This window comes from Schistocerca piceifrons, chromosome 3, assembly GCF_021461385.2.
Source record: "Schistocerca piceifrons isolate TAMUIC-IGC-003096 chromosome 3, iqSchPice1.1, whole genome shotgun sequence".
Taxonomy (NCBI): domain Eukaryota; kingdom Metazoa; phylum Arthropoda; class Insecta; order Orthoptera; family Acrididae; genus Schistocerca; species Schistocerca piceifrons.
Window position 1 is genome coordinate 342671908 of NC_060140.1, and position 13684 is coordinate 342685591.

Sequence of the window (13684 nt, forward strand, 5' to 3'; positions counted from 1 at the left end):
ACACTTCATGTGAATAAAGAGCTAGTTATGTTTCACAGGAACGATGTTTGCTAAACCCATGTTGACTCTGTGTCAATAGACAGTTTTCTTCGAGGCAATTCATAATGTTTGAACACAATATAAGTTCTAAAATTCTGCTACATATCGACGTTAACGATATTGGCCTGTAATTTAGTGGATTACTCATAGTACCTGTCTTGAATATTGGTGTGACCTGTGCAACTTTCCAGTCTCTGGGTAGGGATCTTTCGTCGAGCGAACGGTTGTATATTCTGAAAGAAACCTATTTGGTATACAGTCTGGTCCAGAAGACTTGCTTTTATTAAGTGATTTGAGTTGCTTCACTACTCCGAGGATATTTACTTCTACATTACTCATGTTGGCAGCTGTTCTTGATTCGAATTCTGAAATATTTACTTCGTCGTCTTTTGTGAAGACGTTTCGGAAGACTGTTTAGTAGCTCTGCTTTGGCAGCACTGTCTTCGATAGTATCTCCATTATATTGTGCAGAGAAGGAATTGATTGTTCCTTGCCGCAAACATACTTCACATTTGACCAGAATCTCTTTGGATTTTCTGCCAGGTTTTGAGACAATGTTTCGTTGTGGAAACTGTTATAGTCATCTCGCATTGAAGTCCTTGCCAAATTTCGAGCTACTGTAAAATATCGCCAATATTGGGGATTTTGCGTCTGTTTAAATTTGGCATGTTTGTTTCGTTGTTTCTGCAACAGTGTTCTAACCTGTTTTGTGTACCAAGGAGGATCAGCTCCGTCGTTTGCTACTTTATTTGGTATAAATCTCTCAATTGCTGCTGATACTACTTCTTTCAATTGTAGCCGCATCTAGTCTACACTTATATTATTAATTTGGAACAAATGGAGGTCGTCTCTCAGGATGGCGTAAAGTGAATTTTTATCTGCTTTTTTGAATAGGTATATTTTTCACTTATTTTTCGGGGATTTGGGATTACAATATTCAATCTGGCTAAATCGGTTTTGATGCTTGTTATTAACTCAGGATTATTTGTTGCTAAGATGTGAAGTGTGTTTTCACAACCGTTCACTATTCGCATGTGCTCATGAACTAACTGCTCGAAATAATTTTCAGAGAATGCATTTAGCACAATTTTGGATGATATTTTATCCGCACCTCTGGAGTTAAACATGAATTTCGCCAACATGTCGAGGGTAAATTAATGTCACCACCAAGTATGAGTCGGGTACGTGTTTGAAATCAAACTCAAGTTTTCTGTGAACCTTTCAGCAAACGTATCATATGAATTGCAGAAACTCAAGAAACTAAACTATTAAAGCACACAGATATATATAAAATTCGCTCCTGGTTAGGAACTCGTAAATTTCACAAAAGCGGTTTACTTGTCTGTTGCTGCGTCTGTCGCCGTCAGCCACTGCTGCCTGAGTGGATTATGCTAATGATTAAATGCTCACAATTAAGACCCCCTTTATCTAAAAATGTTAATATATCACTAGTTGTTTTACCAGTACCAATTAACAATCCATTCTTATCAAATTTTAGATTGTAACTAACATTAATTTTAGTAATTCAAATTAAAACTTGGTTCTTTTTCCCTATACATACCAACTCAAATATTGAAAGAGCAGTTGGAAGTTTGGTTCACATAGTTTGAGATGTAAATAATAGTTAAATTGTCTGACCATTATTTGCATAGGGAGCTTCTATACTTTTTATCTGTATTTGTTTACAAGCAGGATGAAGAATTATTTATAAATGAATAACTGGAATAGAACTCTGTCCTAAATTATAGCAACTACACTTATAGGATATGTTTTACTTTGACATCTAATATTGTTAGAGTGGCAACAGTAATGACAAATCTATTATCAACAGTCACATATTTAGGAACAGATTTCGTTCAGTTCAACTGGGAAAGATTTTTTTCTAGACAATGTAACATGAAATCAATTTCTTACACTCCATTTTGTATTATCATTTAACACTGCAGCTATAAGTGATGTTAATTTATTCTTTTTGCAACCAGTATAATCAAATAAACCCTTAGCACTAAGTGGAGATACTGAAAAAAATCACTCCACCTTCACTTCCCATTTAGAGAGTTAATTAAATAATCATGTGTTTGTAACATTAGTATTAATTATATAAAATGATTAATTACTAGGAGAGCCAGAGAATAATGTAGCAGCAAATAATTTTGACACACCACTTTTATTCAGTGAGAACGGTACAGGTCCAAATAGGTTAGGAGTTGTTATCGATTTATTTCTGTCAATTAGAATTCTAATACTTTTACCACATTGCAATAAATACCAATTGAAATATTCAGTTTTAATCATTGTAGCTGTTGTATATTTCTTAACAAGGAAAACAACTGGTTGAAGAGCCTTATATTAAAACAGAGAAAATTCTAAGAATCATTTATCTAATCTATTTTCTAACTAGTATTCATGTAACAAATACGCATTTAATTTTTCTGTTAACATTTAAATTCTGAAAAAATTACAGTGAATTAATGAAAACAATAGAACTTTTAAACCCATAAAGGAAAAAATTAAAGACAAAGGGGAAAACTTCTTGAAACTAAATACATTAAACTTTTATAACTGACTCAAGACAAAGTGCCTTGAAATCCAGTAAAACCATGAGATATACAGAAGCAACAAGGGATAAAAAACATAAAAGATCGGAAACCACCTACTTAAAAATCGAAGACAAGACTATACTTAATAAAACAATTTAAGAATATTCTGACAAAAAACACGTGCACCATATCACACATTAAGCCATGAAACTAATCTATTTCACCCTCATCAAAATCAAGAGTAGTATGATTAGTTTCAGTGTATCAGCAAGCACAGAAAGCCACAGACAAAGGAAAGTAATCACAATAAATCAACAATTAAGTTTGTAATTCATTAAATAATATGGGTGTTGGAACTACCAATTCAAATACTTGAAGACAATAAAATCAAATCTAATGTAACATCATATGAAATAGTTTGAATAACAACCTAATGAAGAATAATTCGAATTTAATGTCCTAATATAAATTATAGCAGTGGAAATACCTAATATAGGACAACATAAAACAATAAAGAACCGCGAGATAATTGTGTATAAGTTAATTAGTGAAACTTTTCCCAGCTAGCTAAATAAATTGTCAAATTAAACACAGATGGTTAATGACGTAAATAATGTGATGTCATATGAAATTTAATCACTAGAAGTTTGTGGAATGCCAACAAACCCTACTTTATTAAGTCCCTTTTCAATATTAATATAAAATAAAGTATTTCATTCGAACAAAGTTAAAAAAGCTTCGCCAATTAAAAGACAAACAACTAAAAGATGAAAATTTGAATACAACATAGGTAAATCAAAAAGTATTGACACTATTTGTAGAACTCACATGGTCCTTCCATACTAAAGCAAACCTGTAAAACTTAGGAAAGGAATCGATTTGGTTCATGCCAGCCTGAACTGTGATCATATAAAAATTTAAAGACCAAACAGACCTAATTATTAGGCTAAATCTGCTTAGTCGATATGAGCTCTAAAAATTATTTAATTTTTATATCTAAGGTAAGTGTACCTTATGATCATAATTTGTGGATAATGATTAATAATAATTAATGTTTTAATAATGAGCAGTTTTGTTTTTCTTCAAGTCACACTAACAAAACCTTCATATCAAATATAAAACGACTATAAAAAACGACATAAAAACCAAATTTGTAAGTACAGAATATCTTCTCATTCTATAGGAATATGTAAGAGCTATGAATCAAAAGATTTGTTTTAATATTCATCAAGAGACGATTGATTTCTACAGTTATTATTAAGAAACTATTGAATATGTAACCTTTGTACAGACAAAATACCGCAGCTCCTAAAAACTTGGTCAGTGAGCAGCCCAGACTTCAAAATATTATCAAGAAGACATGTTTTTGATAAACAGGCAGAAATCAACTTTGCTTTGTTCATCATCATGAATCAAGTATAGCAGCAACTATAAAACTTATAAACATAATTTGAACATTATTACCAATGTTAGTTTTAACATCTTAACAGAAAACATAAAATTATATTAAATTCAAATTTAGAAATAAAAAACTAAAATAATGACCGAGACTCCTGTTGTACTTTTTAAGATGAGAACAGACTGGTTGAGGGTTTTTCCAAGTGAGTTAGGATAAGAAATTGGAATTTTGTCCTTGTGATCTCTTAGTAAATAACAGTGAATTTATGAATAGTTTCATTTTTTGCGAGTGTGGTGATATCTCGTGTGATGGTTTTCATATATTATTTGATTATGAATTATTACAATATGAATATACTTTAAGTTTGTCATTGCACTATTTTGAACTGTACTGTGTGCACTTGATAATTACATTTTTTTGCAGTATGATCTGTTAAAGTGAAGTGATCCTACCACATATTTTCCTTCGTTTATGAGGTACCATAACCTTGCAATACTATATCACTGCTCATCAGAGCGTGCGAGCGTAACGATGCAAAGTGACATCCAGCCATGCTACATCACCTCCACCACTGTACCATGGCAAGTGGCGCAATCATCATAAAACCCCTTTCCCCATTCCACCAGAGCATCTCTGCATGGAGTCGCCCTACCCGGTGGGCAATGGACGACAGGGTGTTTATCAACAAACCTACGTGATGTGGAGTGGCGAAGCCGTTCTGAATCCCTTGTGACGATTTTTTGTGTTGTTTAGGTATTTATCTAAAAAGCCGAGTACCCATGAGTGTGGTGATTAAATGTGATACAAAAGTCTAACGAAAATATTATTTTGGATATTGCGTAGATGTAAGGTATTTATGTATTCGTGTATTTGTTTCATGTACTGCATGGCACTGAAATAACATTTGCCCTTTCTTCCTTTTTTCTTTTTGAATCTGCCAATTACTAATGATAGTGGCTGTCAGTTTGATTACTTATTTATCTATGTGTGGCTTTGTACATTCTGTGATTGCTTCTCTTTTTGCTGTGTTATTACAATATTTCACCTATTGTTATGACGATAGCAAGTTCATTAGGTTTTATTAATGATTGTTACTGTCCAGTTTATCAGTGCTTTATTGATTGATCTCATGGATTCATTACTTCATTGACTAACTGAAAACTTGGTTACTTCATTAGCTACTGCAATGGTGTACTTTAAAGTTGATGAATTCAGTTACAAATAAACGACAGAAGAACGTTAATTTGCACAAATTTGGAAGTTTAATTAATGTATGTTGTGCTTTACAGAAACTAAGAGATTATGACTTAGTGTTTTAAATTTCTATATCGATCATTTGTGGATACAAATTGGACTGTTTTGATGATGTTAAAAATAATTTCTCTTGGTAATGTTGCAGTGTAGTGACACTCTTTGAATGTCAATAACTTCAATATTTTTTTCATTAAAGTTTTCTGCTCTTTCTTATTTACTGGGTACTTTCTTACATAATCAGTTTCATGCAGAAACTTAATGCCACCATAAATTTCCAGGGGAAATTAACTTTGAGATCGAGGTATATGTGAGGGCACATTAAGTGTTATCTTAACATCAGACAGTGCATGACGAATCCAAAAACTCTTCAGGGCCTATTTCAAACACTATTTCCGGTCATATTAGTGCTTTATGCAAGAAAAATGACACACTAAATGAAGAGGCCTATGTTATGTATCTTGAACTCACTAAATTTTTCGCTTACATTTTAATTTTCTATTTGGTGTATTTTGAGATTTTATTAATGATAGGATGGATAACTAAAAGAACTGTATTGCATAAAGACATGAGAAGAGACTGGCTAATCTTAAGAGCATTCTACCTGTAAAAAAGGGTGTTGTTAGTAGTTTTCAAAGGCCTGAACATAAATGTTTCAACAAAATTCTGAAGAAGACCGAAATAGAACAAACTGTCTTGTTGGAGAGATGGCTTAAATACAGTGTAATACCTAACACATCACACAAAAATATTGTAGAAAGTACGATTGTATATCTTAAAATATGTCTTGATAGCATCAAAATGGTCGCTCTTGGCAAATGAGGGCAACTCATATGTATGTAACTTTTGTGAGAAACAAGCAGTTGAAAACACTATCAATACACTTGTGATAAACAGTTGATTAAAAATATTGATGTCAACAAGCTAAATGAAAACAGTGGCCTTATAACAAAGTCTGACAAAGGAAATGCTGTAATCGTTGCTACTTAGAAGGAATATGTATCTAAAACATTACAATTTTTGGAAGAGAATAATTTTTCAGATGTAAATGAGGATGCAACCCCCATGATACACAAAGAAATTAGGCTTGCCATTAACAGCACTGCACATTTTCTTAAACCATTTCATAAAAAGCTGCTTATTAATACAAATCCACAGGCCCCAAATTGTGTTCCCAGTTTAAAATACGTAAAAGTCACCATCCAATATGTCTGATTGTGAACAGTATGAACAGAGCATACCATGAGTTAGCAAGGTTTCTTCAGAATAAACTAAAAAAATTATTTATTTTTCGAAATAATTATTCTGTCATCAGCAGTCAAAATCTAGTCAGTAAAATCAAAGATCTGCAGTGTGATCAAGATACTAAATTGTTTCCATTAGATATTATGAATCTTTACACTAACGTATCTGTTCAAACAACCATAGACATAGAGATTAAAATTCTTCTGGGTATTATGCCGCGTCATTGCTAAAAACTAACAACAATAATGAACTAAAACCGACGTTTCGGCCGAATTGCAACGGCCTTCCTCAGGGCGCGACTGTTTTTGCATGGGGATAGGAGGAAAACTTGCTGACCAGAAGCCAAATGCTGACAGGCGGACAGCTACCAATTATTGACGACATGGATATCCACGAATAGCCTCTTTCCTTCCATCTTCCCTTACGTCATGACTAGCCAATCATATTAGTGGGCCAATTAAAAGTTTTACAAAAGTGACATCAAACATCGATAGTGTGTAATAAATAGAAGCATCTATCCCTATGCAAAACCAGTTGTGCCCTGAGGAAGGCCGTTGCAAATTCGGCCGAAACGTCGGTTTTAGTTTACTATTGTTGTTAGTTTTTAGCAATGACGCAGCATAATACCCTGAAGAATTTTAATCACTATGACACCAGATGTGGAAGCCTACATTCTTAAACCATTGACATCCCTGAAAAATTCAACTTATTTTTAATAAAGATATTTCTAAGGAGCAAATCAAGAACGTAATTTGTTTGCTAAGAATAGTAGTAAAATACAATTCTTTTGTTTTCATTGGCAACCTATACCATCACCCTGATGGCCTGGCAATGGATAACCCTCTGGCAGGCATCCTAGCAGATGTTTTCATTGATTTGCTAGAAGATAAATTCTTCAGCAATTTTTCTGCTGCTGATCTGAGCATTTCATCATAAACTGCGTACATGGAAGAGATTTTTATCATATACAGGGTGTATCAAAAAAATCGTCTGATTTTAATATATCATAACTATTATGTCATTTGAGATATGTGCGTGAACAATATACTGTTGGAAAGAGCAAACTCTCGAGTTTCGCATAGTTCCTGCTAGGTAGCAGCAGTGTGCGTCCACTTCAGTTCTAGTAAAAATAGCGCCAGGACAACAGAAAGCGCTTTTTTTTCTAAGTTTTGCACAGTGTGGGTCAGTAGTAACTGTTCAGCGTCACTTTTGGACTAGGTATGGTGTGGATTCTCCTACAGCACGGAGTATTAGATGATGGTATTAACAATTCCGAGAAACAGGTTGTTTGTGTAAAGGCAAATGGGCGGGCCATCCCCAAGTGTCTGACACAGAAGTCAAATGCACCCAACGTAGTTTCATAAGGAATCCGCAGGAATCTATTTGCCTTGCAGCTCTACAGCTCAACATGTCCCCTATGTGCGTGTGGTGTGTGTTGAGTCAACATTTACACATGAAACTAAACAAAATTCAGCCATTGCAAGGTCTTCATGAAAGTGACAACAACAATTTGGGGAGTTCTATAATTTCATTCTTGGTAAGATGGAGGATGACAGTTCCCTTTGACACTTAGTGTTTAGTAACAAGGCAAAATTCCATTCAAATAGAAAGGTGAACCATCATAATGTGAGAATATGTGGTAGAGAACAAACACATGAAGTTTTGCAATGTGAGAGGGACTCTCCAAAATTTAATATATTTTTTGCAGTTCCACAGGAAAAGGTGTATGGCTCATTTTTCTATGCCAAGAACACTGTTAAAGGAAGCACATATATCCATATGCTTGAGAACTTTGTTTTGCCATAGTTGGAGACTGATTCAAACGACTTTGTTTACCAAAAGGATGGGGCACCACCTCACTGGCATCTCGAAGCATGAGAGTTTTTAACTCAAAGGATCACTGTATGACGGATCAGTCGCAGTGGACCAAATGATTCAACCTTATATTTCTGGTCTCCACGGTTCCAGACATGACTGTAAGTCGTTATTTTTTATGGGAGCTTATAAAAGACTCTTTTTATGTGCCTCAGTTACCAACAACAATGAATGATCTGAGACACTCCAAAACAGTAGCTGCAGAAGCTGTCACTCAAGACATGCTCGCTGCAGTGTGGTAACAATCTGAATATCACACTGACATATGCCATGTATCTCAAGGGGGGGGCATACTGATCATCTATGAAGAGGTGTGAAAAAACACTTTTGAGTTTCCTGTTCACCAAAAAACAAAATTCATTGTATATGTTTCTTAGTTTCAGAAATATAGAAATTCTAAATTGGATAATTCTTTTTGATACACCCTGTACAGTGGTTCCCGATAAGGAAGTCAGCATTTATTTGAAATTTTCAATAGTCTTCACGAAAAAATCAGCTTAAGTTGTGACACAGAAAATAACGATCGTCAGCTTAATTACTCAGACCTTAGTATTGCTATTGACAACGACAGACTTTCTTTCGGTATTTTTCAAAAAGCAACTGATAGAGATCAAATTGTGCCCGCTAGTGCAGTGCAGCATCATTCCCATAAAAAAGCTTGTTTCCATTCAGCCACTCATCGTGCAGCTTCTGTATCTTTGTCACCTGATAAGCTCAATAAAGAGATGAATATAATAAAAACAGTTGCACTATGATCTCTCGATAATTGACAAGATCTTCAAAGCTACAATGAAGCGCCAAAGAGACTGGTATAGATATGCAAGCCAGTGATCTCCGAGGCAAGCGTATTCAAATACAGAGATATGTAAACAGGCAGAATACGGCGCTGCGGTCGGCAATGCCCATATAGGACAACAATCGTCTCGGGCAGTTGAATCGGTTACTTCTGTTACAACTGCAGGTTATCAAGATTTAAGTGAGTTTGAACGTGGTGTTATAGTCGGCGCTCGAGCGATGGAAGACAGCATCTCCGAGGTACCGGTGAAGTGGGAATTTTTCCGCACATTTCACGAGTGTACCGTGAATATCAGAAATCCGGCGAAACATCAAATCTCCGACATCGCTGCGGCCGTAAAAGGATCCTGCAAGAACGGGACCAACAACGACTGAAGAGAACCATTAAAAGTGACAGAAGAGAAACCATTCCGCAAATTTCTGCAGATTTCAATGCTGGGCCATAACGATTGTAAGCGTGCCAACCATTCAATGAAACATCATCGATATAGGCTTTGGGAGCCGGAGCCGAAGGCCCACTCATGTACCCTTGATGACTGCACAACACAAAGCTTTACGCCTCGCCTGGGCCCTTCAGCACCGGCATTGGACTGTTGATGACTGGAAACATGTTACCTGGTCGGACGAGTCTCGTTTCAAATTGTATCGAGCGTATGGGCGTGTACGTGTATGGAGACAAACTCACGAATCCATGGATCCTGCATGTCAGCAGGGGACTGGTCCAGATGTTGGAGGCTCTGAAAAGTTGTGTGGCATGTACAGTTGGAATGATATAGGATCCCTAATAAGTCTAGATACGACTCTGACGGGTGACATGTACGTAAGCTTCCTGTCTGATCACCTACATCGATTCACGTCCACTGTACATTCCGACGGACTTGGGCAATTTCTGGAGGACCACACATATCCAGAATTGCTGTAGAGTGGCTTCAGGAACACTCTTCTGAGTTTAAACACTTCTGCTGGCCACCAAACTCTCCGGGCATGAATATTATTGGGCATTTATTGGATGCCTTGCAACGTGATGTTCGGAAGAGATCTCCACTTCCTTGTACTCTTACGGTTTTATGGACAGCTCTGCAGGATTTATAGTGTCAGTTCCCTCCAGCACTATTTCAGACATTAGTTGAGTCCATGCCACGTCATGTTGCGGCACTTCTGCATGCTCACGGGGTCCCTACATGATATTAGGGAGGTGTACCAGTTCCCTTCGCTCTCCAGTGTAGAACTGACGCTAAAGTGACCACATTAGGCGTAATCGTTTTCTCAATTCCATTTCTAGGCCCCTTTTCTTATAAAATTCGTCATCTTCTTATTTAAAAAATTGGATGCAAAGTTACCTTCTCCAGTGACAATTGAGACCTTCCCATCTCCTCTATATCTCTTTTGTTATGCAATCTTCCCTTCTACAATAACCTATGAAACCTTCCGTTAGGATTTCTATCTCTTGCTTAATAATAACAAATGAAATCTTTCCTTTTGAAATTAATTCTCTTTCTCAATAATAATAAGTTCAATCTTCGCATACAAATTTAAATGCTGCTTATTAAAAGTGATTTGCTGATTATTTCGACGAAACATAGAATGTTTCGTCGTCGTGGCCCCTCAGTTGTTACCTGCAATAACCCAAAACTGTTCCTTACCTGTTTTACTGTTACTGGATCACCATGTGACTGCTACATCGAACTGCGACATGAATATACTTACTCTTTTTTAGGACACTCTATTAGCTGCTGGTGGGCTGTCATAATAAGTGACTGTATTTATTAACAAAGCTGAAGTTATTCATTAATAGCAAAGCTGACGTTATTCTCTAATTAATTTGACTGAAGTTACGTAGTTCATAGTTAAACTTTTTCTTGGCAACAATAAAATTTTCCAAAGGTTTATGTTGATGGTTTTTGGGATGGATTATAATCAGTAATGCAACATTTCTGGCAAAAATTTATTCTATTCTGAAAGAAATGATTTTACAAACGTTCAAATGGGACTTACTTTTTACAATAATCATACAACTAGCATTGCGCAAACATACCTTCAGTAGTCTTGAGTTTCTCAAAAAAATAATTCAATGATATTAGTTCCTCTTATGATAATACTTAGCTGATGTCTCTGTACATCCGTTTATAATCTCTTGTAAATCATAGCTGGTGGCTGGCAGGCATACCGCTCCTCTCAATCTCTCGCTTCAGAACTGCTACCAACACACTTCACATCTTGCTTACTACTGACTTCCTACGAACGCTAAAGTGCGGTCTCTCCCGCCAACAATGCTTTCTGGTGCAGACAATCCCCGCTATCATTACAAAATGTATCACTGCGTGGTCTTTCCCGCTCTTTTCTTAAAATGTATCCATATGCGGTATCTCCCGCCCTTTTTAAAATTATATCAATGTGCGGTCTCTCCTGCCAACAATACTTTCGTGCAGACATTACCCGCTACCACAATTATTTTCAACATGATAAATATTAATTATTCCTACTTAATCCTAGTGAACGCATTATTGTGCCCAAGTTAGACATGAAGATCACACCTACTACAGTAGTACAAGTTTATATGCCAACTAGCTCTGCAGATGACGAAGAAACTGAAGAAATGTATGATGAGATAAAAGAAATTATTCAGATAGTGAAGGTAGACGAAAATTTCATAGTCGTGGGTGACTGGAATTCGGTAGTAGGAAAAGGGAGAGAGGGAAACGTAGTAGGTGAATATGAATTGGGGCTAAGAAATGAAAGAGGAAGATGCCTGATAGAATTTTGCACAGAGCACAACTTAATCCTAGCTAACACTTGGTTCAAGAATCATAAAATAAGGTTGTATATATGCAAGAAGCCTGGAGATACTGACAGGTTTCAGATAGATTATGTAATGGTAAGAGAGAGATTTAGGAACCAGGTTTTAAACTGTAAGACATTTCCAGGGGCAGATGTGGACTCTGACCACAATCTATTGGTTATGAACTGTAGATTAAAACTGAAGAAACTGGAAAAAGGTGGAAATTTAAGGAGATGGGACCTGGATAAATTGACTCAACCAGATGTTGTACAGAGTTTCAGGGTGAGCATAAGGGAACAATGAGAGGAATGGGGGAAAGAAATACAGTAGAAGAAGAATGGGTAGCTTTGAGAGATGAAGTAGTGAAGGCAGCAGAAAATCTAGTAGGTAAAAAGACGAGGGCTAGTAGTAATCCTTGGGTAACAGAAGAAATATTGAATTTAATTGATGAAAGGAGAAAATATAAAAATGCAGTAAATGAAGCAGCCAAAAAGGAATACAAGCATCTCAAAAATGAGATCGAAAGGAAGTGCAAAATGGCTAATCAGGGATTGCTAGAAGACAAATGTAAGGATTTAGAGGCTTGTCTCTCAGTTTGGATTCCGTTGAAATATAGGAACACGTGAGGCAATACTGACCCTACGACTTATCTTAGAAGCTAGATTAAGGAAAGGCAAACCTACGTTTCTAGCATTTGTAGACTTAGAGAAAGCTTTTGACAATGTTGACTGGAATACGCTCTCTCAAATTCTGAGGGTGGCAAGGGTAAAATACAGGGAGTGAGTCGAGGGGTAAGAAAGGGAAACAGTGGTTGAGAAGGGAGTGAGACAGGGTTGTAGCCTCTCCCCGATGTTATTCAATATGTATATTGAGCAAGCAGTGAAGGAAACAGAAGAAAAATTCGAAGTAGGTATTAAAATCCATGGAGAAGAAATAAAAACTTTGAGTTTCGCTGATGACATTGTAATTCTGTCAGAGACAGCAAAGGACTTGGAAGAACAGTTGAACAGAATGGATAGTGTCATGAAAGGAGGGTATAAGATGAACATCAACAAAAGCAAAACGAGGATAATGACATGTAGTCGAATTAAGTCGGTTGATGCTGAGGGAATTAGATTAGGAAGTGAGACACTTAAAGTAGTCAAGGAGTTTTGCTATTTGGGGAGCAAAATAACTGATGATGGTCGAAGTAGAGAGGATATCAAATGTAGACTGGCTGTGGCAAGGAAAGTGTTCCTGAAGAAGAGAAATTTGTTAACATCGAGTATAGATTTAAGTGTCAGGAAGTCGTTTCAGAAAGTATTTGTATGGAGCGTAGCCATGTATAGAAGTGAAACATGGAGGATAACCAGTTTGGACAAGAAGAGAATAGAAGCTTTCGAAATGTGATGCTACAGAAGAATGCTGAAGATTAGATGAGTAGATCATATAACTAATGAGGAGGTATTGAATAGGATTGAGGAGAAGAGAAGTTTGTGGCACAACTTGACTAGAAGAAGGGATCGGTTGGTAGGAAATGTTCTGAGGCATCAAGAGATCACCAATTTACTATTGGAGGGCAGTGTGGAGGGTAAAAATCGTAGAGGGAGACCAAGAGATGAATACACTAAACAGATTCAGAAGGATGTAGGTTGCAGTAGGTACTGGTAGATGAAGAAGCTTGCACAGGATAGAGTAGCACGGAGGGCTGCATCAAACCAGTCTCAGGACTGTAGACCACAACAACAACAACACTTAATCCTATTAATAAAATATAAACAT